The 25,485-nt window shown below is 46.9% G+C and overlaps 1 protein-coding gene across 3 annotated transcripts in view; it reads left to right on the forward strand.

The window, feature by feature from the left end:
• Positions 1-25,485, forward strand: part of LOC144826085 (para-nitrobenzyl esterase-like) — a 370,560-nt gene that overhangs the window by 141,144 nt on the left and 203,931 nt on the right. The gene's annotated exons all lie outside the window — the stretch shown is intronic.

Raw genomic sequence — 25,485 nt, forward strand, 5'->3', positions numbered from 1 at the left:
TGTGGAGTTCACTCAGGACCTGGAGACCAGTGGTGGGAGGGGACACTGTTCTGTCCCAGTAGGAGGGCGGCAAATGAGGTCCGTCGATGTAGGGGTTTGGTTCGGTCACGGCCCATCCACAGTTCGGGTACCTCTTTTGAGCGAATAAGGCACTTGCTTCTTCGGGCAGATCCCAAGGGCGAAGGGTCAGATGTAGTATTGCCCCTGCAGGACCTCCCGGGACATGGTGGGAGCGTACAGTCAGTCGAAGCATCAAAGGACGCCTTTTTCACTGGTGCAGGGAAATGGAGTTCGCAGGATTTTGGGAGCAAATAAATTTTCCTCTCTTCTATATTACAGAAATATTTATATAAAAGGTACAAAATGGTTTTAACTACCTCGAAAATATGTGTAACCATTGCATTTTATTTTATTTTAAAGGAGTGACAGATACATTCAAATGGACATCCTAGTCTTTGAATAACCCTTTAAAACCAATAGAACAGACTCATTTTCACTCCGGGGTAGGCCCGGTTCCAGGAATTTTTATTTGGGTGGGCCAAGGGTGCATTTGGGTGGGCCACTGCGGGCTCCATTTGTCACATATATGTCTAGGCAGGCCTGCTTCAGGGCCCTCCTTTATCTCTTCTTAGTCTTAGCCTTTGGCGCCGTAGCTACCGCCCCGACCTCAAGGAGAAATATAAATCTCTTCTTAAAGAGTACAAGAAAGCTATTCTTACAACTAAGTCTAAGTACTTTTCCGAACAAGTAACCCTTTCGGCTAATAAATCTAAAGAGATCTTCTCCTTGGTCAATAACTTGGCCACTTCTGACCGTGCTTGCCCCAACTTCACTCCTTCTCAGGCCCTCTGCACCTCTCTAAACGACTTCTTCATCGAGAAGATCGTCAAAATCAAATCTAACATCTCTGTCACTCCTTTTATCCCTCTTCACCCTGGCCCTTCTATGTCCAATTCTTCTTTCTCCTCTTTCCCCCCCCTTTCTCTGGACTCCTTCTTGGGCCTACTCACAAAAATCAAGTCTGGGTCCCCCACTGATTGTGCCCCTGCCCGCATTCTTAAAACTCTCTTTTCTTCTTGTCCTGCTGCCCCTCTTTCCCTTCTTAATGCTTCCCTCTCTACTGGATCGGTCCCTTCCTCATTTAAATCTGCTATTGTTTCCCCCATTCTTAAAAAACCTGGTCTTGACTCTTCCCTCCCTTCTAACTTCAGGCCCATTTCTCTCCTTCCCTACCTTGCTAAAATTCTGGAATCCCATGTTACTTCTTGTCTTTCTACTTATGTTGAGCAGAACCAACACCTTGCTTCTCACCAAGCGGGCTTTCGCTCGGGTCATTCGACCGAATCCGTGGTGCTCGCCGTTCTCGACGAGCTGAAAGCCAAGGCCGACACTAATTCTCCCCAAGCCTTGATTCTCCTCGACCTGTCCGCTGCGTTTGACACGGTCGACCATAACATTCTTTTAGACCGTGTCAGCGCAGCGGGCATTAGAGGTACTGCCCTTTCCTGGATCACGTCCTTTCTAACAGGACGTTCACAAGCTGTTCACCTCCACGGCTTTTCTACCCCTCCCCTCCCGGTGCCCTGTGGGGTTCCCCAAGGTTCCTCTCTCTCTCCTCTTCTTTTCAACCTTTATATTCACCCACTTATCTCTTCTCTTCTTCAGCTGGGGGTCTCGGTGTTTAACTACGCAGATGACCTCCAGCTTGTCTTTGACCTTTCTTCTTCTTCTCACTCCCTATCCTTTTTCCGTTCCACCATGGTTTTTATCTCTGGGTGGATGGGCGCCAATCACCTCAAGCTCAATCCAGATAAGACTGAGCTTGTTCTGACTGGCGGCCCATCCAGCCCTTGGTCCTCTGCTTTCTGGCCCCCCTCCCTCGGTCCCCCTCCCACCCCGGTCACCTCTGTAAAAACCTTGGGCATCAAGGTCAGCCAGGACCTGTCCATGCATGGCCAGGTCAGCGCTGTTGTATCTTCCTGTTTTCTTTCTCTTCGGTTGATCCGAAAAATTTCTCGTTTCTTTTCCCTTGAATCCCTTAAAATTATCATTTCTGCCCTCATCACTTCCCGCCTTGATTATGGTAATAGCTTGTTCGTGGGCATTCCTGCCTACGAAACCCGCCGCCTGCAAGCAATCCAAAATCAGGCTGCCCGACTCATCCTTCACTTGCCCAAAACTTCTCACATCACTCCTGTCCTCAAATCCCTTCACTGGTTACCTATCCCGCAGAGATCCTTGTTTAAATTAGGGTGCTTTGTTTATCGGGCTCTGGATCGCTCAGCACCGGTGTTCATCAACTCCCTTATTTCCTCCTACACCCCTGTCCGTACTCTCCGTTCATCCTCTTCTGCCCTTCTCACAGTCCCCCGCTTCCGCAAAACTCGCACTGGTGGCTCCAGATTTTCTGTTCTTGCACCCCGGTTTTGGAATTCCCTCCCTCTCTCTATGCGTTCTATTCCCATCTTTTCACACTTCCGTAAAGCACTTAAAACATTCTTGTTCGCCTTGGCCTACCCCTGCTAATATTCTTCCCAGCCTTGCTTGTTCTGTTCCCTAGACTTCGCAGCGCCAGGAAGCTGTTTGGCCATTGTGCGCTCTATAAATAATTTCATTCATTCATTCATTCATACAAGGCCTAGTAAAACGCACTCTTTCCCAAATCTCTTACTAGATGTGATCACTCTCAAAAAGTGTTTTTTCTATGTAATGTTCCTTTGATGGGAAGAGGAGGTTTCTGAGGTGGGAGTATCAGGCAAGTGACACTTCTCGGGCTCCCTCTGTGCGAGCCTTCAGGGAGAATCCCTCTTCATTACTACCTCCACCTGACCCCGGACTCTGCAACGCTCTCCCTTACAGGCTTGATTAGCCACTTTTCTACCGCCCCTCTCCAGTGCATCTCACAGCTGACCTTGGGCCCCAGCCCCATATCAGGCACCATCGGGCTACACTTTCATTTTTCCCAGTAAAAACATTAGTAAAATCACCTTCAAACTTAAAACATTGAATATAGTAGTAAATATAATTAGCATGCACTTTAAAGTATGTTCCACATTAGCCCTAATGACCCGACTGCTAATTAAATAACAAAAACAGAAAGGCCGGCTTCAGCGCTGATGCAAAAGTCTTTTTTGGCGCCACACCAATAAACTCTTTCTCCGTAAATACCTTTACTCCCACCTTCCAACAGTGCCCCTCATCTCCCAATGCCCCCTCTATTGACCTCCTCCTCGGATTCCCTCAAAGCCACCCTCCACCGGTGCCCCTCATCTCTCCCTAACTCCCCCCTCCACTCCATGACCTCCTCCTCGGATTCCCTCACTTCCACTCTCAAACAGTGCCCCTTATCTTTACGTAGCCCCTCTGTCATATGCATTTCATTTGTTGTATAGCGCTACTCATATCAGTGTAGTGTGTGTCAGTATTTTACACAACGCACACATTATACAGAGACAATGAATCATACAAGTATGTAAATCAGTCTATAGGGAATGTCACATAAGCATCACGTCATCCATACTGGTGGGCAGTATATTTTAAGTGGGTTTGGTCTGGGGAAACTCAACCTTAAAGAGTATTCCATGGGGGTCAGCTTTACTGATAAAAATGTATATCTGCCCAAAAATACTTATTTTAGCAACATTAGAATAATGAAAGACTGGGGAAGTTCTAACTATATCACAAAACAAAAAAAAAGCGAACTTCTAACTGTTAGGGTCTGGGGCTAGTCCTCTCTCAGTGACCATGCACTGTCATCACATGACCTGGGGCAGAGGGATAAAGGTTTGTCCTCCCTTTGTCTCATTGCTTGATATTGCCCTTGTGTGGATTCTGGTATCCTGCTCTCCTGGTTGCTGTTTATCTTTGCTAAGGATTCCTGTTGTCCTGGATTCTTTTATCTGGTTTTCTCTCACGGGCTCGTGAGAGACGTTTTTTCCCTTGTTTGGCTGCCCTTTTCTTGCCCGTAGTTAGTTAGTACTTGGTCCCTGTTTTGTAAATTCCCTCTCCCTTCCTTATTTGCTTTGTTTTCCCAGCCCAGCGTTTTTTACACGTGACTCTAGTGTGCGGGGGCTCCCGTTCACTGTGTTCCTTTTTTTTTTTTACTGTGCCCTTGATCATTGGTAACTCGTAGAAACGCCAAAGAAAACGAAGCGTTTACCGCGTCCTTTCTTTAGACGCTTCTCGCATCGTTGTTAGGCGGAAGTGACGTTTTGGGTCACTCCGCGAAGGGCCGTGTAACTGAACGCTGGAAACCTGGGCGTTCCCGAGTGTTATAGACTGGTTCCTTTTCCTTGTCCTTTTATTTTATAAACAAAGGGGTTTTTTTTGTCTGGCATAGGCTACGCCCTGTACCCAGAGAAGACCTTTTTTCCCCTTTTGGCCCAGATGATAGAAAACGAAGGACACCGAAATTAATTACTCCTGATTGGCTATCCGTTAAGAGTGATTTTCTTATCTTGGATTGCCTGGTGCCTTCACTAATCACGGGTAAGAGGGGTTGTGCATGTTGGGGCAGTTCATGGTCGCTGGAGTTGGGATATAGCAGTGTATGAAGAGTTCGTTTTTCTTTCTGTTTGCTGTAGGTGCAGAAGCGTGAAGGAAGGAGTTGTGTCCTATCGATCTTTTTGGGTGGAAGACTTGGTGTCTCTTCAATATACCACCCTCTTTTCAGGTCCATTGGTGTACTCATGGTTCTAATCTTGTGAGTAGCCACTGGGCAGGGGAAGGGGACTGGTGCATGCTACGTTCCTGCAGTGCTCGGGCTGGGCGGAATCCAACAGAATATCAAGCCCACGTATTTTAGCACTGCCCGGACTAGCATGGACGAAGACGGGAATGTATTGAGTGGGAATACGGGAGGTCCCTCAATGCAAGACATTATGGGGGCTTTGCATGTTTTACAGGCACAGGTTCAGGAGCTACAGCAAGAGAATGTAGGCCTTAAACAGGAATTGGTGGCGGTTAGGGCTAGAGAGCAGTCGCAACATAGGGGGACGGCTCCTGTCATACAGCCCGCTACCTTTCAGTATGGTGGAGGGGTGGGACAAGGTGCGATTGGTGGCAGCAGTCCCATAGCAGTGACTGTGTCATCTCCTGTTGCGGTTCCTTTAGCACCCCCTGAGAGATTTACTGGGGATAGCGCCAAATTCGGGATGTTCATGACCCAGTGCCAGCTGCATTTCATGTGCAGACCGAGTGCCTTCCCTGACGACTCCGCTAAAGTCGCCTTCACGATATCATATTTGGCTGGAAATGCGGCCCAGTGGGCTATTCCATTGGTGGATAGTGACGATCATGTGCTGTATAATTATACAGCGTTTAAGGAATTGATGCGGGGCTTGTTTGCCAAGCATGCGTTCATGCAGGCGAGCGATGCAGAATTGATGAAACTACGGCAGGGTAGGCAGGATTTGTTGTCATACATAGCTTCCTTTAATCGGTTAATATCTGAGACTCATTGGCCAACTGAAAAGAGGACGTCTATATTCTATCAGGGTCTTTGTGAGGAGCTCAAGGACATAGTGTCACAGGTGGTGGATCCACCAGAGGACTGTGCGGCATTCATAGACCTTGTGGTCAAATTGAATCATCGGGTATCAGAACGGCGTGGTGAACGCAGTCGATTCCAGGCATCTAGGAGTAGTTATGCGAAGGTTGAGACAAAGGTAGGAGGGGAAAATAAGACGTCGCCCGAACCCATGGAAATAGCAGGGGTGAGGGGTCCTCTGACCCCGGAGGAAAAGAAGAGAAGGAGAGAGAATAATCTGTGTTTGTACTGTGGCCAGGGAGGACATTTCGCACGGGAATGTTCTGTTAAGCCATCCGGTGCAGGTTTTGGCAAAAAAGTAGCCTGTATACAAGTAGAACGTGGGATGGATGTGGAACGAAATCAACAGTATGAGGTCGTTGGTGCTGTAGACCAAGCCCCAAGACATTTTGTTATTAATGCCCAGTTAATGCTTTCAGTACATAACCATGTCCCTGTATCAGTTTTGCTAGATTCAGGTGCTACCGGAAACTTTATAGATATATCAATGGCAGAGAAATTGATGATTCCCTGTCAACTGAAAGAACAACCTGAGCCTGTGAGGGTTATTGATGGGACTGAGCTGACCTCTGGTTGCATTACTCGCCAGACCGCTCCTTTATGCTTGTTATGTGAGAACGGGCACTTAGAAACAGTGGTGTTTGATTTGATCGATGCCCCCTCTTTTGGTTTGGTGTTGGGGGTCCCGTGGCTGCAGAAGCATAACCCCAAGATTGATTGGGTACAGAGATTGGTGACGTTAGATTCGGTGTACTGTTTGGGGAATTGTTACACTGTGGCACGTGAGCAGGTTAACCCTTTGTTTTGTGCCGTGGCTGATGTAGGATCCGTCCCGCCACAGTATTCTGCCTTTAAGGATGTGTTTGATAAGGGATGTGCTCAAGACCTACCACCAAACAGTTCCTACGATTGTAAGATTGACTTGATACCAGGGGTTTCACTGCCCTGCAGCCGAGTGTATGCACTTTCGGAACCCGAAGAGATTCATTTGAAAGGATACATCGATGAGATGTTGCGGTTGGGGTTTATTCGTCCCTCCTCCTCCCCTGTGTCATTGACTATATTTTTCATTCCCAAGAAGGAAGGGACGTTGAGGGCTTGTGTGGATTACAGGATATTGAACGCGGCTACAGTAAAGAACAGGTACCCTCTTCCACTCATCTCCGTGTTATTGGACCAGCTCCGCAAAGCAACGGTATTTACCAAATTATATTTGCGGGGTGCTTACCATCTTATACGGGTTAGACCCGGAGATGAGTGGAAGACGGCATTTAAAACCAAGTATGGCCTGTTTGAGTACACCGTTATGCCGTTTGGCTTATGTAATGCGCCAGCGGCGTTTCAGTTTTTTATCAACGAGGTCCTCAGCAAATACCTAGACCGCACGGTTATCGTCTATTTGGATGATATCCTTGTTTTTTCTGAATTCAGGGCAGAGCATACAGAACACGTGTTGCAAGTGTTACAAACATTACAGGAACATGAACTGTACGCCAAGTTGGAGAAGTGCCAGTTTAGTACCTCTGAGGTGGAGTTCTTGGGCTTCATCATCTCGGCAGAAGGGATCCGGATGGACCCAAAGAAGATACAGGCCATTGTGACCTGGCCTGTGCCGACTTCAGTGCAGCAGATCCAGGTGCTCCTAGGCTTCGCTAATTTCTATCGGCGATTTATCTCGCATTTCTCCGACATAGTGGCACCCATGACCCGCCTCTTGAGGAAGGGCATCCCCTTTGAGTGGACCAGTGGGACTCAGGAGGCTTTCCGATCATTGTTGGAGCAGTTTACCTCGGCACCCGTGCTGGTGCATCCTGATCCTGCCCTGCCGTTTTTTGTAGAAACTGATGCTTCTATGTGTGCCGTGGGTGGGGTGTTGTCCCAACGTGACAAGGCCACTGGTCATATGCATCCCATCGCTTTTTTCTCTAAGACATTATTGCCGGCAGAACTAAACTATACGGTGGCTGAACGGGAATTGTTGGCTGTAAAATTGGCTTTTGAGGAGTGGCGCCACTATTTATGGGGCGCTAGGCATGTTATTACCATCTACACTGACCACAAAAACCTAGAATTCTTTCGTTCTGCTAGGGCGTTAACACCTCGACAGATGCGATGGGTTTTATTTTTTAATGAGTATGATTTTATCATCACCTATAGGCCAGCGGCTCAACAGATTAAATCGGATGCTCTTTCTCGGATTCATGGCGACCCTAAGGAAGAAGGCTCCTTGAGTGAGGACAGGGCTATGATAAAAGGAGAAAGGATTATAGGGGCCATGGTCATGGATGATTTCCCTGCATTAGTGAAAGAGCGACTGAATCAGTTGGATTTGGCTCCTTGGTTATCGTTGCCCATGGTTACAGTAAAGGAGGGATTGCTATATCATGAGAGTAAATTGTTTATTCCCCCTATGTTGAGGACTATGTTTCTGGAGTGGTGTCATTCCTCCGCCTTGGTAGCGCATCCGGGGATAAGGAAAACGAAGGAATTGTGTATGAGGTGGTTTTGGTGGGACTCCATGACTAGTGACATTCAGAGATATGTGCGTGCCTGTCCTATATGTGCCATCAGTAAGCCTTCGCACACTAAGCCCTCGGGGCTTCTACAACCCTTGGAGGTACCCCCTGGCCCCTGGCACACCATGAGTATGGATTTTGTGACCGACTTGCCTTCTGTCTCTGGTTATACTGCCATAATGGTGGTAGTGGATTTATTCACCAAAATGGCGCATTTCATTCCGCTTTCCAAAATCCCTACGGCAAAAGAGATGGCTGTGGTTTTTATGTCCTCAGTCGTACGATTACATGGGTTGCCGGCTGTAATTATATCTGACCGGGGAGCGCAGTTCGTGTCTCATTTCTGGACGGAACTCTGTTTGGTACTTTAAGACGGAGATACGTTTGTCTTCGGCATACCATCCTCAGTCTGATGGTCAGACTGAGCGAACCAATCAGACGATGGAGCAATATTTGAGATGTCTGGTTTCATCATTGTCATGCGACTGGGTGACGGCTCTACCCATAGCGGAGTTTGCCTATAATAACAGCCTTCATTCCGCTCTGGGTATGACCCCCTTCTATTGCTCCTTTGGTTACCATCCTAGAGCTGTGGCTATTCAACCTACGGGACGCGTGCCAGCCATCGATGATGTGTGTGGGCGACTGAGTCACATTTGGGGTTTGGCCAGGGAAAGTTTAGTAGAGGCCAAGGCTGCTATGAAGACACAGGCGGACAAACATAGGGCCCAGGCTCCCTCATATAAGGTGGGCGATCTAGTGTGGTTGGCGTCCCGTAATCTGAGGTTGCGGGGATCTCGCAAATTGCAGCCTCGGTTTGTGGGTCCATTTCCGGTAACTCAAGTTATTAATCCGGTGGCTATGAAGCTTCAGTTACCACCAGACTATGGGGTGCATCCTGTGTTTCATACATCATTACTGAAACCCTATGTACCCTCAGCACAGGTGCTGCCCCCTCCTCCTCCATTGGTAATAGATGGCCAGGAAGAATTCGAAGTGCAGGCTATCCTCGATTCCAAGCGGGTCAGGGGTCGTCTTTTCTATTTGGTGGATTGGAGGGGTTACAAACAGGAGGATAGGACATGGGAGCCAGCTGGGGGGGTGCATGCACCACGATTGGTTCGAATGTTTCATAGGCAACATCCCCTGAAGCCCCGCCCTGTGGGGAGGATTGTAGGGGGGGGTACTGTTAGGGTCTGGGGCTAGTCCTCTCTCAGTGACCATGCACTGTCATCACATGACCTGGGGCAGAGGGATAAAGGTTTGTCCTCCCTTTGTCTCATTGCTTGATATTGCCCTTGTGTGGATTCTGGTATCCTGCTCTCCTGGTTGCTGTTTATCTTTGCTAAGGATTCCTGTTGTCCTGGATTCTTTTATCTGGTTTTCTCTCACGGGCTCGTGAGAGACGTTTTTCCCCTTGTTTGGCTGCCCTTTTCTTGCCCGTAGTTAGTTAGTACTTGGTCCCTGTTTTGTAAATTCCCTCTCCCTTCCTTATTTGCTTTGTTTTCCCAGCCCAGCGTTTTTTTACACGTGACTCTAGTGTGCGGGGGCTCCCGTTCACTGTGTTCCTTTTTTTTTTTACTGTGCCCTTGATCATTGGTAACTCGTAGAAACGCCAAAGAAAACGAAGCGTTTACCGCGTCCTTTCTTTAGACGCTTCTCGCATCGTTGTTAGTCGGAAGTGACGTTTTGGGTCACTCCGCGAAGGGCCGTGTAACTGAACGCTGGAAACCTGGGCGTTCCCGAGTGTTATAGACTGGTTCCTTTTCCTTGTCCTTTTATTTTATAAACAAAGGGTTTTTTTTTGTCTGGCATAGGCTACACCCTGTACCCAGAGAAGACCTTTTTTCCCCTTTTGGCCCAGATGATAGAAAACGAAGGACACCGAAATTAATTACTCCTGATTGGCTATCCGTTAAGAGTGATTTTCTTATCTTGGATTGCCTGGTGTATGAAGAGTTCGTTTTTCTTTCTGTTTGCTGTAGGTGCAGAAGCGTGAAGGAAGGAGTTGTGTCCTATCGATCTTTTTGGGTGGAACACTTGGTGTCTCTTCAATATACCACCCTCTTTTCAGGTCCATTTGTGTACTCATGGTTCTAATCTTGTGAGTAGCCACTGGGCAGGGGAAGGGGACTGGTGCATGCTACGTTCCTGCAGTGCTCGGGCTGGGCGGAATCCAACACTAACTATACCATTCATGTTTGTATGCAGCTCTTTGATGACAGTTCATTGGTTACTGGACTGTGTTAGGATTGTAACTTCTGAACTGCAAGTAACACAAAGATCTATGTGACAAAGGCAGTAACGCACTGAGCTATCCAGGGCTTTAAGTGGGCCAGGTCTCACTGGGTCTGAGCACCAGCAGTTTTTTTAAGGGGGTCTCGAAACGGGTCTTTGTCGGGCTCTGTTTTGTGCGCTAGTCACAGGTAGTCCGTTTTTTTCTGAACTGCAGTGACAGCAGTCTGCTGTCACTGCAGTCCAGAAAAAAGTGCAGGGCACAAAACAGAGCCCAATAGAGATCCGTTTCGAGACAGAAGCCACATCCATGTACCCTGTTCACACTACTCACAAGTGGAAAGTTACGGCATGACGTCATGCCAGGTGAGCGTAGTAGGGGAAGGGAAATCCTTTAAAGAGTCATTTTCTCTCTGGATTTCCCTTCTCTTTCTGAAACGCAAGAGCAGCAACATTGTTGTGATGTCACCAGGGCTTTAAGTGGAAGCTTTTTCAATATTATATACAAGCCACAGTTGCTGCTTATTTATCTTATGCAACTAACAACCATTGACAAAGCCAATAGTCCTGACTTGTTGGTATGATGTTACTTGTTGTACCATATACCTGGCAATGATGCAATGACAGAAACAGCAAAATACAAGTCGGGCCTCACACTGCTAAACACAGATTTTTAACGTACTGTTTTTAAGCCACGTCCTCAATTACCTTGGCCACGCCCCTTTGAGAGACCCCCACCAGTTTTTTCATCCCACTTTAAGCCCTGGAGCTAACCACATAAAATACAGTTCATCTGCATTTAAAAACTATTAACAGACAAATGATTGCTCTCCAGCACGATTATTAATCACCAGCGTTATCTTGGCATTTTGTATTATTATTGTTGTCCTGCATCGCCGTGATAATGATAAAAACTGTTTAAATGAAGCACACAAAGTATGTGTCCTGCTGGGCCTGCGCAGATTTTAAACAGAAAAAAATGTAAGAACACAATCTTTTACCTACTCCATTAGTCAAACTTTGTGTCACAGCCTCATGGGATAAGGAGCTGCTGGGGTCAGGAAAGGTGAATAGAAATAAACAAACTTATTTTCTCCTGTGCTGCGTAGAAAAAAAAATATCAACACAGCAGGACAGTAGGCAAAGGTTACCAAAGGTTACCGACATCAAAGAAAGGATTTGTTGCCTTTCGCCATGCAGAGATGAAGGGGTGAAAACATAAACAAAGCCACGTTAACATGTACATGGTCTTGTAAAGACCTGTGAAGTGCTCGGGGGTGGCAGCGATAATCTCAAAAACTGTCTGTGTGTGCGCGCCCGGGAAGCTGTATCGGCCGGGCTGACACACACGACGGGGAGGGTTGAAGCACTTTGATCCCAATGCCTTTGCGCGCAGCCTTCAAGCCCTCACCGCGAGGGCCATGGTTGGATCCTCTTTGGGTGGGCCTGTCCCACCCGCTAGAACCGAGCCTGCTCCGGAGGCACTGAGTGCTAAATGAAGGGCTGGGTGAGCACTTAGTGGTTTTCCATCATGTTTCGAAGGGGAAAGCGTGTTCTCCCACTTCGTTTCATGTAAACACAGCTATTGTAGAACGAATCAATTTGAATTACATTTATATCGGTGCTGCCTCCGTTTGTGCAAGGAGCCGTCCCCTTTGCCCAAGCAGCAAGCGTGGTGCAAAACCATCCAGTGTATTTCTGGACCGGTGCAAGGTTTCATCTGCAGTACACCCCTTCTTTTCAAGGCCTCTCTGAAGATGGGCGGGCGCTCTGAAGTTTTCTGTCTCTGGGGTGGGTGCGGTTCCAGGCTGGGTTGAGGGGGGTCTTTGCTCCTCGCCCACGTGTTTTTACTGCTGAATTTTGATTGGCGGCCTTATGTTTGTATTTTGTGCAAAGGTGGATGCTTGAATGATACCTAGTGGAGGGAGCAGGGGCTTCGGCCATGAGTAATAAACACAAACAGCAGGTCCCCGGTTCCTTTGGTGCGGCTCCTCATCCACCCACAGGACTCTTTCCTCTTCATCCTCCAGCCTTTTCATTGGTGCGTTAGATGTGTGGGTCCACCTATGGGGTGCTGCCATTGCAATGCATGCACGGTGCGTGTGTTTGCATTGCAATAGAAGGCCATTACTCCTGGTAGGAGTTGTGCACTGCGTCCCCTCGCTTCCCTCCGAGCCCTGCGGAAGAGAGAGTGTGTTTGTCAGCCATTGTTGTGTCGTTTGTTTGTGAGTCTGCTGTGAGTCTATCCTATACCACAGAGGCGGTGTGCAATGCACCACGGACAATGGCTAGGATAGTCAGTTCATAGGACCCTGTAAGCATTGGCACCAGAATTATGTGGCTGGGGAGGGGCAAATTATATGGCATGGTTTACTGAATTAAGCGCTAGGAAAAGGAAAAATAGCACGGATTTAGGAATTTGGCCGCTATGTAAATTATGCAACATAACAGGGCTCATTTTGTGATAGCATTATCTCATTATTTGTTCATTTTGCAATTTAACATTATCTCTGCAAAGGTTCTACCTCATTACTACTGTCTGATGCCAAAAACATCAATAAGAAACAGATCTGACCGTTCACAGAAGATATACTTACCACCCTTCCCCTCCGCACCCAGAGACATCCTATGTGGTGTACCCCAGGGATCTTTCCTCAGCCCCACCACCTTCAACACCCCCATGACTCCTCTGGCAAACATCACCTGCACCCACAGACTCAACATCATCTCCTACGCTGACGACACCCAGCTCGTCCTGTCCCTCTCGGAAGTGGCCGGCTCCTCAAGGGCCGACTTCCAACACACCATGACAAACGCCGCCACCTGGATGAAGACCATGGGCCTCCCCAAGGGCCTGCCACACTCGGCCCCTCACCCACCCCCACCAGCCAAGCGCACACCCTCGGAATCATCCTGGACTCCCACCTAACTCTGCAGCAACAGAGTAACGCCGTATCCTCCTGCTGCTTCGTCACCGTCTGCAAGATCTTTTGATGGATCTCCGTCTCTTCCAGGTAGACAGTCACCGAGGCTTTCAACACCAGCCGACTCGACTACGGTAACGCACTCTATGCTGGACCCACCAAGAAACTCCTGAATCACCTCTAGACCACCCAGAACTCGTCCGCCTGACCGATCCTCAACCTCCCCAGAATGACCATCACCACCCCCCACCTCAGAGCTCTCCACTGGCTGACCGTCCAGGAAAGATACCTCTTCAAGCTCCTCGCGCACGCCTACAAAGCCCTCTGCATGTCTGGACCCGCCTACATCAACAACTGCCTAACATTCCACCGACCGACGAAGAATCTCCGAGCCTCCACCCTCGCTTTGGCCCTCATCCCCCGCTTTTGACCGCAGCTGATCTGGAGGCCGCTCCTTCTCCCACCTCGCCGCCAGGTCCTGCAATGCCCTCCACCTTGATCTTCGCACCGTCCCTTCGCTGAAGGACTTCAGGAAGCAGCTCAAGATCTGGCACTTCGACCGAGACTCACACAGCCCACCAGCACCCAGAGACCCCCGGGGTGACACGCCGCACTGTTCTAGACCTTCTGATTGACTGAAAGATGTCCAGTCAAACTTTGCGAAGGGCCTTCCACTGTGCAGCAACAGGTGTTGCTGCTTTTTCAGTAACTTTTTATCCATTTGAACTAGACATAATGTTTTTGGCTAAAATGTGTAGATTGTGAAGCGGATGGTGGATAATGTGGCAACTACTGCAAATCCATAATTATGTGGATAATGCTGTGGTCGCAGAGCACATGATTGCAGCGGCCCTGCCTAGAAGATATCCAGAGCCAAACAAGTGGAGAGCCCTGCAGGGGGCAGTGAGTGGCCTGGATCACATCTCCCAAATTGTTCAGACATTCTGTGATTTGGTACCTACCTAATATTTTTGGATTCAAGTTTGTTATGCAGGGCGAAATATTTGCTGGAAGTAGTTTGGTGTTACAGGAGTGGTCAGAGGGGCTCTTGACATGGGTTTGGCTTGTTGATGCTTTGTCGGTTGTTCATTTGTTGAGGTGCTCCGGACACCTCTGGTGGTCTAGATTGGCTGGGGGGGGGCGTGCTGCAGAATGTATTGAGTTCTTGGATTGGCTCGGGGATGTTTCTCATTTGTTTTGTGGAAAAGTAAATTTTGCCATGTTCTGTGTCCCTACGTGTCATCCATCATATGTTATGTGTGCATGATTAAATATGCATATGCATTCCCCATGTCCGATTAATGACGCAATTACAGTTGTGTCCACCTCTAGTATGCCAGTTTCCAGTCCTCGTGAATACTACGAATATCAGGCCTATGTAAAGCTACGTTGCCACGTTTCTCAGTGTGCACGTTATTCTATTATAAAGCCTCCGTTTCTAGGCCTCAAAAGGGCCTGGACACCAGATTCAGCTCCTGTCTCCTGAAGCCTCGCTGAGGAGCGATACAGCCCCCACCTGTATCCTCGACCCTTCACTTACTTCCTACCTCGCAGTGCCCGGCCCAGCCTGGCTCAGTCTCTGAGTCTGCCAAGAGTATGTTATGATTCCAGTTATCAGTTCAGTCCTCCTTCTCTGCATTCCTAAGCTACTGAATCGCATCGATAGTTTCCGTCATTGTCTAGCCTTCACGTCTCCACGTTAGAGAAATACTGCATTTAATGGTCATTTAATATTCTTCATCACGCACTACATGTAGAATAATGCATGGTCCAGTCTTAGAATCAAGTTAGCCTTTCCCCTCCTGACTTCTAGTTTATATCAACATGTTCTCTAAACATCAGATACTAGATACTGTTTAGGTACATGTCGCCCTGACTCTCCAGACTTCAGTCTCTGCTCCTAGCACAGAGTTCGTAGCCCCCAGCTTCTCCTAGTGATACGTCACTGCTAGTTTGCGCGCACCATCAGGTTAGAGGTCCCGGCTCCTTAGGTAGCCCCCTCCAATGGTTTCCGCCCCATTCATGACATATTCTGTTACGTTTGCATCACATGTCTATGTATACGCCCCGTTACACCTCTTTTCGCCCTTATCTTTCGCGACTGCTACGCGTCACGCCTTCTGCTCCACCCACTGCTACGCCTACTGCAATGTAATGCTATGTGTTTGCGTTATGTATATATGCTCATGTATTGTTATTAAAAGTCAGCGCGCTCATCCCAGATCCAGCCCCAGCAGCTGCTGGGCCCTGTCATCCTATTCCTATGCAGGTTGTCCTGTTCTTGTCCTTATGCTGTATTAAACCTGCAAAAACTCCTACTACCTCGAATCTTGACTCTTATTTATTGAGCTATCTGTTATGATATATGTCTAGTCAAAAAGAGAGGTATTATTTATTTATTTACCACATAATGGCGCCCGAATAGGGACTTGCCCTTTCCCCACGCGTCGGTGAAGCCACGCCGACCCCCTGACCCTCTGCAGTCGTGACGGAACTCTTCTGTGCACCGGCAGATATTTCTGCTTCAAGTATCCCTCAGGCCCACGGAGGAGACGGAGGAGGCGGTCCAGCATCCAAACGAGACGGTGGAGGAACGCGGCGAGTCCCGATCAGAGCCCAAGCCAAGAGTCCAAGGTCCGAGGTATCCGGAGGCCCACCCGTAACTGAAGTCCGAAGTTCGTCGTCCGTCGTCGTAGCAGTCCAGTCCAGTCCGAGGCTTTCCGTTCTTGCTGCCCGGTGAGTACCATTACTGGGGTAGTATCTAGACAGGGTCAATCTAAATTGACTCTGGTCCGTGGGTTGGTGGTACACAGACTCACAAACGAAGTGTTCACCTAGGTGGATACGGGTCTTGATGCGTCCCTTTATGGGACCGGTATGTTCCGTACTGTTTCAGCAGTGCATCCAGTAACTCTAGTCTGTTCCGTTCTCGAGAAATTCTTGTGTTTCTGTTCTCAATATTCCAGGTAATATTCTGTCCGAACTGTTATGTTATGATGTTGTTCAATGTATTTCCAATGTCGTGGTATGCCTGAATTGTTTTCCCAGTTGTTATTGTTCCTCGTGTATTGTATTGTGTCCCGATTCAAGTTTACAATGTCTCTCTTTTCGAGATTACGTCAGCTAAAAACTAGAAAAGGTTTGTTAGAAGAAGCAGTTCCTGTTCCGCCGAGGGACAGTCCAGGTCATTTTATGTATCAGAAGCATGGCATAAGCGCCATATTGTATCTAGATTTATGGGTAGAGTATACCAAACAGTTAGAAGAAAAGTATAGATGGCCCGTATTGGGTACATGGGATGCCGAGTGCATCATGCGAGTAGAAGAAGCATTATGGAAAAAGAAAGCCAGACAATCACAGAAAGATGCCATCGAGTTATGGCGCAAAGAAGCTCATAAAAGAACCGAAAAAGAAATCAGAAAGTCAGAATTAAGTAGAGAATCCTTGGAACGAGCCCAAGAAAGGGAATTAATCGAGATAGGTGAACAAGTCAAAGCCGAACAGTCAGACAGACAGAGGCATGCCCTTATTAGGGGTATGTATCCTCTCCTTGCCGAGGGCTTGCCAAAAACGACCCCAGAGGCATCCAGTAATTTCCCGCCACCGTTAGTTCCGACCAAGCTACGTCACAAACAGACCGCAGCTGATATTTTTATTTCGTCCTATTTGGACGACACAGTCCCAGAATATGCAAATCCTGTTCGCGCTCCACCAGTCCCTGTAAATCAGGCACTTCCCGCTCCTCCAGACACCGGAGTACCTGTTACGGTACCCCCGGTCCAGCCCGCCATACAAGTCCAGCCTACATTTCCATTTCCCACTCTGCCAGGACGAAGAGCCTCAGTAGACGACTCTAGTTTAGGGGCCGCAGGGGGAGGTACTCCTCAAACCCCGCCGCCACACAAGCGTTTAACGACAGCCGAATTACATGCACAAGCGTCACAGCGTACGCCCAGACATCAGACTGTAGCAGAAATAAGAAAATCCCTTGCCGAATGCTGTTATGATCCAGTCCCAGGCGAGGATAATATGGTTTTATATTCATTCCGCGTAAGAAAGGTGGCCGAGTATCTAGTCACCTTACCGAATATGAAAGAAGATCTAGACAGAATATATCGTTTCATCCGTACAGGGGATGAGCCAGAAAGTATTAGCGAAGCCATGTCTCAAAGGAAAGCCGAGATCCAGCTCATGATATTAAAGTTTCTGATCAATTGTCTAATAAGAGAACAAGATTACCCGTCTAAAGATCCGGCTGAAATGAAAACCCTGACAAGGTGGAGTGATAATATAGCCGAGGGTAAGCACAAGACCGTCGGTGCTATGGAGAGTATGTACAAGAAAATCCGTAGAGAAATAATAAAGATACACAAACAACGTAAAGCAGCACAAGTAAGCGAGAAAGAAAGTAACTCTGATACTGAAGAGATAGAGGACGAGAATTCCGCCAGAATAGCGTATGTAGGAAAATCTAGATTTCCAGATCGCCATTTACGCCTAGAACACAAGTCTATTTTCCATTCTCCAGCACCAGAACAAGGTTCACTAGAACAAGTGTTTCAAGCTACCGATCACATTCTGAAATCACGAATCGGTTACAGTGAGTTAAGTACCATGCATGAACAAGAACTAGCCCGATCAGCAGTCCGATGGATTACTGATTCTACCACTTTTCCAGACGAAATAGTGGCACAAATGTTTCTGAAAATGCCCCCAGCCGAGCAACGACTGGTGGGTATGTATATGATTCAGCACCTCATTACTTTGTATGAGGGTCAACACTCTGATCCAGGTCCGTTACATGATGTCCTGAACGAGTTACTCCAGTATAGATGGAAAGGTCTAGGTACCGATTTAATTAGCATCATTCTAGAACAGCGTCACAAATATGGAACGTTTCTGAACCCGCATTTTGTTCATGTCTCACCTCCAGAAAGTAAACCATTTTACATGGAAAGACAGAATCCGTTACGAGAAGTCCACCCAGTTAGAGGAACGGGTGGCGAACTAGAACGAGTGTTTGTTTACACTCCAATTACAAAGATGGAACTCCTCGAAATGAAGAAATTGATTCCCTGTCATGACAAAGATCCAGCAGGGTTCCATAGAGAATTAAAAGACATGCTCCGTATGGGAGAATACACTTACCCAGATATCATTAAAATGTTAAAGGTCCTGTTGCCCGCAGAGGTGTATGAGAAGCTAAAGGAAAAAGAATGGGAGGTGGGAGAGAAAAAGATCGATTGGGCAGTTCTAGAAGCTGAAGACAAGGCACGAGTACCAGGTACCGGTCTTGGAGATAAATGTAAAGAATTACCAGAATTATTAATACAAGTTCTACCCAGATTATTGACAACTAGAAAAGAAGACTGGGATGCAATCTCAGCCTGTAAACAGAAACAAGACGAAGATATTAGTGATTTTTATTCTAGATTTGAAAAATGTTTCAGCATCAACAGTGGCCTCAAGACAAGTAGTGAGTCATACCCTCATCTTTTTGTTACTAAATTAGTCGAGAATTCAAGTCCACAAATTAAAAATCGAGTTCTGAAAGTCGAAAGTACCTGGCAAGCTAATACCCCGTCCCAGATGTTGCAAATGCTTCAATACCACCAGAATAGAATCAGGGAAGAGCAAGAACACGAGAGAAAACGTATGAAAGACACGAAAATGAAAGTACTAGTTGCACAATCCGTTCCTCAAGACAGTCAGAAGAGGGGTCCGAATCAAGCCAGTCATCCTGCAGCTCCTGTTAAAGGGAATTGCAATTATTGTAAACAGCCAGGTCATTTTATAAATGAGTGTGCAGTTCTGAAACACAACATAGCTACTGGTAAGACTAAAGAAAGACCACGTCCGCCTAGACAGGAACAAGTTTCACAGATTCCTCAGCCACAGAATGCACCACAGACAGTTACCGCACCGCAGCCTATTGCTGCAACACAGCATGTTACATCGCAGATGTACCAGTATGCACAGTCTGAGTATCCAGAGTACCAGCAGTATTCATGAAACAGCCTAGAGAGGGAGGTAGGCTTGCCTCTCATCGAGATACCTGTAGATCAAGAAGGTCCCTATGTTCACAGTCAAGTATTAGGGAAAGACAGAAAGTTTTTGATTGATACAGGGGCAAGTAGGACCACAATTAGTCACGCCGAAGTTCCAGGGGCTCCGCTCTCAGGCTCAAGAAATGTTTCCCTTGGATTTTCAGGAAAACCTATCGTAAATGAGATTTCAAAACCAGTTTCCCTAGAAGTAGGTCCATTGTCCCGCACTACTGATCTGTTACTTACTAAGTCATGTCCAGAAAATCTATTAGGCATTAAGACACTGAAAGAGTTAGGTGCCGTTATATGCTGTTCCCCAGAGGGAATACGATTGTTCCTACGTGACTTTAAGGGTCACTATGTATTACGAGATTTTGATTCAAGACTGTCTAAAGTTCCGCAGCATCTATGGGCGCAAGGTCCAACTGATGTAGGTTATATGCAAATCACACCCTATCGTGTGACTCTCAAGCCAGGTGTAGTGTTACCACGAATCAGACAGTACAGATTGCCACCTGAGGCTGTAGCAGCCTTATCCAAAATTATTGACGAGCTTATTGCTCAAGGAGTGGTTGTAGAAACTGACTCCAATGTATGTAATTCTCCGATCATTCCAGTCATGAAACGTACTGATCCAAATGCACCCCCAGTATATCGATTAGTGATCGACCTACGAGAGCTTAATAAATGTATTATTCCGCAGTACCCAGTTGTCCCAGACATCTCTTCCCTATTGACAGCCATTGATTCCGAAGCCACGTTCTTCACTGTCATAGACCTCAAGAACGCATTTTTCAGTGTTCCTATTCATCCAGACAGCCAGTTCCTTTTCGGATTTTGTTTAAATGGAAGGAGCTATATGTTTACACGCGCTCCTCAAGGTTTCACAGAAAGTCCTAGTATTTACAGTCAAGCACTTAAGAGACAACTTGACAACATTCACATGCCAACTGACACTGCCCTGCTCCAGTATGTCGATGATCTGCTGATCACAGCCCGTTCTGAACGTGCTTGCGAGCAAGCATCACTGACAGTTCTGTATTTCCTAGCCGAGATGGGGCACAAGGTGTCCCCTTCTAAGCTTCAATTCTGTGTCCAGCAAGTGGTCTACTTAGGACACTTACTGTCCAAGAGGGGTAGGCAGTTGACACCAGACCGTATCCAGTTAATAGCGAGTCTTCCTCAGCCCAAGACCCAGAAGGAGGTACGTGCTTTTATCGGCCTTACTTCTTATTGTAGACAATGGATTCCTCAGTATGCATTTCTAGCCAAACCACTGATACAGTTAACGACACAGGAGGCAGCCGTATCGACTGTCCTCCCTTGGACATCTGAACATACACTTAGTTTCAATGAGTTAAAGAAAGCCCTATGCCAAGCTCCAGTCCTAGCGACACCGAACTACAGTAAGCCTTTTACACTTTTCGTTACTGAACGTGAAGGTACAGCATTATCTGTTCTCACACAAGATCAAGCAGGACAATACAAGCCTTGTGCTTATTTTTCGAGCACATTAGATCCTGTAGCCCAGGCTCTGCCTGCGTGCCTCAAGTCAGTTGCAGCCACAGCACTAGCTATCAGACAAAGTGATTCCATAGTCTTAGGACATACCTTGACAGTACAAGTTCCACATTCCGTGGAAGTTCTTTTAAACCGAACACAAACTCAGCACTTGACAATTGCACGTTTAACAGGTTATGAATTGACACTGTTCCAGCCACACATAGAAATCAGACGCTGCAACATTTTAAATCCTGCTACACTGTTACCATCAGTTACTTCGAATCCTGACCCACATGACTGTGTGGAAGTAGTTAACATTACGACAAAGCCAAGACAAGATCTGACAGATACTCCGTTACCAAACCCCGACCTGACACTTTATGTGGATGGTTCATGTATGAGAACTAGTACAGGAGAACTAGTCGCCGCGTATGCAGTGACTACTGACACCGAAGTTATTGAAACACACCGTATTGATACCCTGTCCGCTCAAGCAGCAGAGCTAGTTGCTCTGACACAAGCCTGCATACACGCCAAGAACTTGAAAGTTAATGTTTACACAGATTCACGTTACGCATTTGGAGTTGTACACGACTTCGGAGTGCTCTGGCAGGAGAGAGGTTTCATGACTTCTCATGGAACCAAGATTCAGCATGGTCTCCTCATTCAAGCTCTGTTAGATGCCATACACTTGCCGACATCTATCGCTATCATGAAGTGCAAAGCACATACGAAAGTTACTGACATTATTTCCCAAGGTAATGATCTAGCAGATCGCACAGCCAAGCTTACAGCACAGACTCCAGACATTCAAGTTAATCCGACACAGACACATACTCCAGATCCGACTACATGCATGACAGTTAAGGACCCTACACAAGATGTCATAGATATCCAGTTACATGCTACTCCCGAAGAAATCAAGAAATGGTCCGAACAAGGAGGGGTCCAGACAGATCAAGGATGGTTAACGAAGGGTAGAGCCACATGGTTTCTCCCCGACTCTATGGTTCAAGTCATCATTAATACCACACATAGTCCAGCACATTTAGGAGAAAAAGCCATGTTAGACAGTATCCAGAACATTTGGTTCAACAAGCATTTACGAGCTGCAGCCAAGCAGAAAGTCCGTACCTGTATGATATGTTGTCAGTTTAATCCAGGTAAAAGTGTCCCGGTGGAACAAGGTGGATTCCAGCCCCCTGACCACCCTTTCGAAGTCCTCCAGATGGATTATATTCCGATGGAGCGATGTCGAGGTTTCAAGTATGTCCTTGTAGTTGTATGCGCTTTGTCCAGGTGGACAGAAGCATATCCAGTTCCAGATTACACAGCCGCGACCACTGCCAAGCAGTTGGTTCGTGAGTTTTTCCCCCGTTATGGACTCCCTAGAGTCGTATATTCTGACAACGGCCAGCCATTCTCATCTGAACTCATGAAGCATGTTTCCCTGTTGTTAGGGTACCAGTGGAAGTTCCATTGTGTACGCCATCCTGAAGCAGCCGGTCTCGTTGAGAGACATAATCAGACTCTGAAAATCCGAATCGCAAAAGTGTGTAAAGAAAAAGGTGTGGACTGGCTAGTAGCTCTGCCAGTTGCTTTATTTTATATGCGTATGGTCGCACATTCCAGATCAGGTCTGTCCCCGTATGAGGTCGTTTTCGGCCGCCCCCCTAACATGTGGGGTACTCCTAGACCCCGAAGTATTACCGATGTTTCAAGTAATATGCTGACAGATTACCTAGCTTCCTTGATGTCTGCCCTCAACTCATGTCGTTCACAGGTTGCTGCCGCATTTCCAGACAATACCGAGGTGGCACCGCACGAAATCGTTCCAGGATCCATGGTGATGGTCCGCAACTTTGACAGGTCAAGTCCGCTGGAGCCTCGTTGGAAAGAGCCCCGACAGGTCCTCCTCACCACCCGTACAGCCGTGAAGTTGGAAGGACGCAAAGGCTGGGTACACCTTTCTCATGTCAAACTTTTTAATGGACTAAAACCCGTCTTAAAGAACATTTCCCAGGATTTGAAGGATTGCCAAAATATTGTTCTCAAGGACTCTCCCGCAAAAGACATTGCTACAACCCCTCCCCTGTTAGAGAAAACTCCACAACAGGAGTATAAACTCAAACTCCGGTCTAGTAAAATAAGTCAGTCAGTTTGATTGTCTAAGTCCTCCCCTAGGTGAAACGGTTAGACTGTTTCTGACATGTATAAAATAGACCCCCATAGTGAGAGAGTTAGTCAAAACTCAATCCGATGTATCGTTTTTCTATGTTTCATATTGTTTCTCAGCATTATGATTTCCTGTACCAGTTATGCATTTTTCTTGTATTTCCCAGTTCTTCATGTAAATAAGTCTGCTAATGCTACAGTAGAGCACACGTTTAGTGATCTGCCTCCTCATGAACTCTCTTACCGCCTCGCCATGCGAAATAACTCATTTATCCGTATGTTACATTACTCACACCAGACCAGCAATGCCACTAATTGTTGGGTGTGTGGTCGACTCCCCCCTTTCCAGACACCGAAGGGAGTTCTGCCACTTTTTCCTTATCCCTTTTCACATAATGGTTCGTGTGGAGCATGGTCCACGTTAACGTCATCCTCAACAGATATGTCTTTTCTTAACAGTACATGTTTTCCAGACAAGCAAGGTCTTCCCCACAGAACAGGTTTAGATCTAGAAAATGAAGTGTATAATTTAGGTAATTATTCTTTGAATTTCATGGTCTTGAATGTTCAGTCTGATACTACTCCAGACTTACCTGCTATTTCAGTACTGCCAGTCAAAGGCGAATTATGTGTCCGTAATTATGGTTCTGTACATGTAGGACATAGTGATTGTACTACTATTGTCAAGTATAGTGACAGTGGGAAATCTATTTTCAAAGCTTCACGTCATTCTTATTTTATTTGTGGTCAAACTGCATATGTTCGTCTGCCCCTCGATTGGGAGGGAACCTGTTACATTGCCTTCCTACTGCCACCTGTTTTCCTAGCCCCACCTGATTATCATAGAAACACACATCTAGTACACGTTAGACATAGAAGGGAGTCCCCAATTGTCGATTATACTGAAACTACTCTAGAACAATATACCGATTTCAATAAAGGTTTCTTCTTCTTTGTAGGCCCTGTCCAGAATAGTAAGTTAATCCGTAGATTAACCAGAACCCTTGAAGCTGTAGTAAATGAGACTGCCTCCGCTCTAGGTAACTTAACCGAAGAGCAATCTGCTATGAGATTTGTCGTTTTGCAGAATCGTCTCGTCCTTGACGTCATACTGGCCGATAGGGGCGGGGCCTGTAGAGTCATCGGATCTAGTTGCTGTATTTTCATTCCAAATAACGCGCCGTCTGTTTATTCAGCTATAACCAGACTCCATAAAATTGCCCATCTGTTACACCAAGATCCAGGCACCTGGACATGGTCCGGTTGGTTCTGGAATATAATTTCCGCATGGGGATGGAAAATATTGTCCTTTCTAGGTATTGCAGTAGCGATCATATTTAGCTGCTGCCTCTGTATACAATGTGGCCCTGCGATTTGCGGCATTTGTGCTACCTCTTGTATTCCTAGTCCCAAGCCCCGTTCTAAATCCCGTTCCAGGATAATTCGAGACGAACAAATGATACTGTATGAAATGATAGATGGTATCATGAATATTGATGTTTCCTGATGGAAACGTAGTGACAAGGAGGGAATGTGGAAAAGTAAATTTTGCCATGTTCTGTGTCCCTACGTGTCATCCATCATATGTTATGTGTGCATGATTAAATATGCATATGCATTCCCCATGTCCGATTAATGACGCAATTACAGTTGTGTCCACCTCTAGTATGCCAGTTTCCAGTCCTCGTGAATACTACGAATATCAGGCCTATGTAAAGCTACGTTGCCACGTTTCTCAGTGTGCACGTTATTCTATTATAAAGCCTCCGTTTCTAGGCCTCAAAAGGGCCTGGACACCAGATTCAGCTCCTGTCTCCTGAAGCCTCGCTGAGGAGCGATACAGCCCCCACCTGTATCCTCGACCCTTCACTTACTTCCTACCTCGCAGTGCCCGGCCCAGCCTGGCTCAGTCTCTGAGTCTGCCAAGAATATGTTATGATTCCAGTTATCAGTTCAGTCCTCCTTCTCTGCATTCCTAAGCTACTGAATCGCATCGATAGTTTCCGTCATTGTCTAGCCTTCACGTCTCCACGTTAGAGAAATACTGCATTTAATGGTCATTTAATATTCTTCATCACGCACTACATGTAGAATAATGCATGGTCCAGTCTTAGAATCAAGTTAGCCTTTCCCCTCCTGACTTCTAGTTTATATCAACATGTTCTCTAAACATCAGATACTAGATACTGTTTAGGTACATGTCGCCCTGACTCTCCAGACTTCAGTCTCTGCTCCTAGCACAGAGTTCGTAGCCCCCAGCTTCTCCTAGTGATACGTCACTGCTAGTTTGCGCGCACCATCAGGTTAGAGGTCCCGGCTCCTTAGGTAGCCCCCTCCAATGGTTTCCGCCCCATTCATGACATATTCTGTTACGTTTGCATCACATGTCTATGTATACGCCCCGTTACACCTCTTTTCGCCCTTATCTTTCGCGACTGCTACGCGTCACGCCTTCTGCTCCACCCACTGCTACGCCTACTGCAATGTAATGCTATGTGTTTGCGTTATGTATATATGCTCATGTATTGTTATTAAAA

Source organism: Lissotriton helveticus, chromosome 3_2 (genome assembly GCF_964261635.1).
Source record: "Lissotriton helveticus chromosome 3_2, aLisHel1.1, whole genome shotgun sequence".
Lineage (NCBI taxonomy): Eukaryota > Metazoa > Chordata > Amphibia > Caudata > Salamandridae > Lissotriton > Lissotriton helveticus.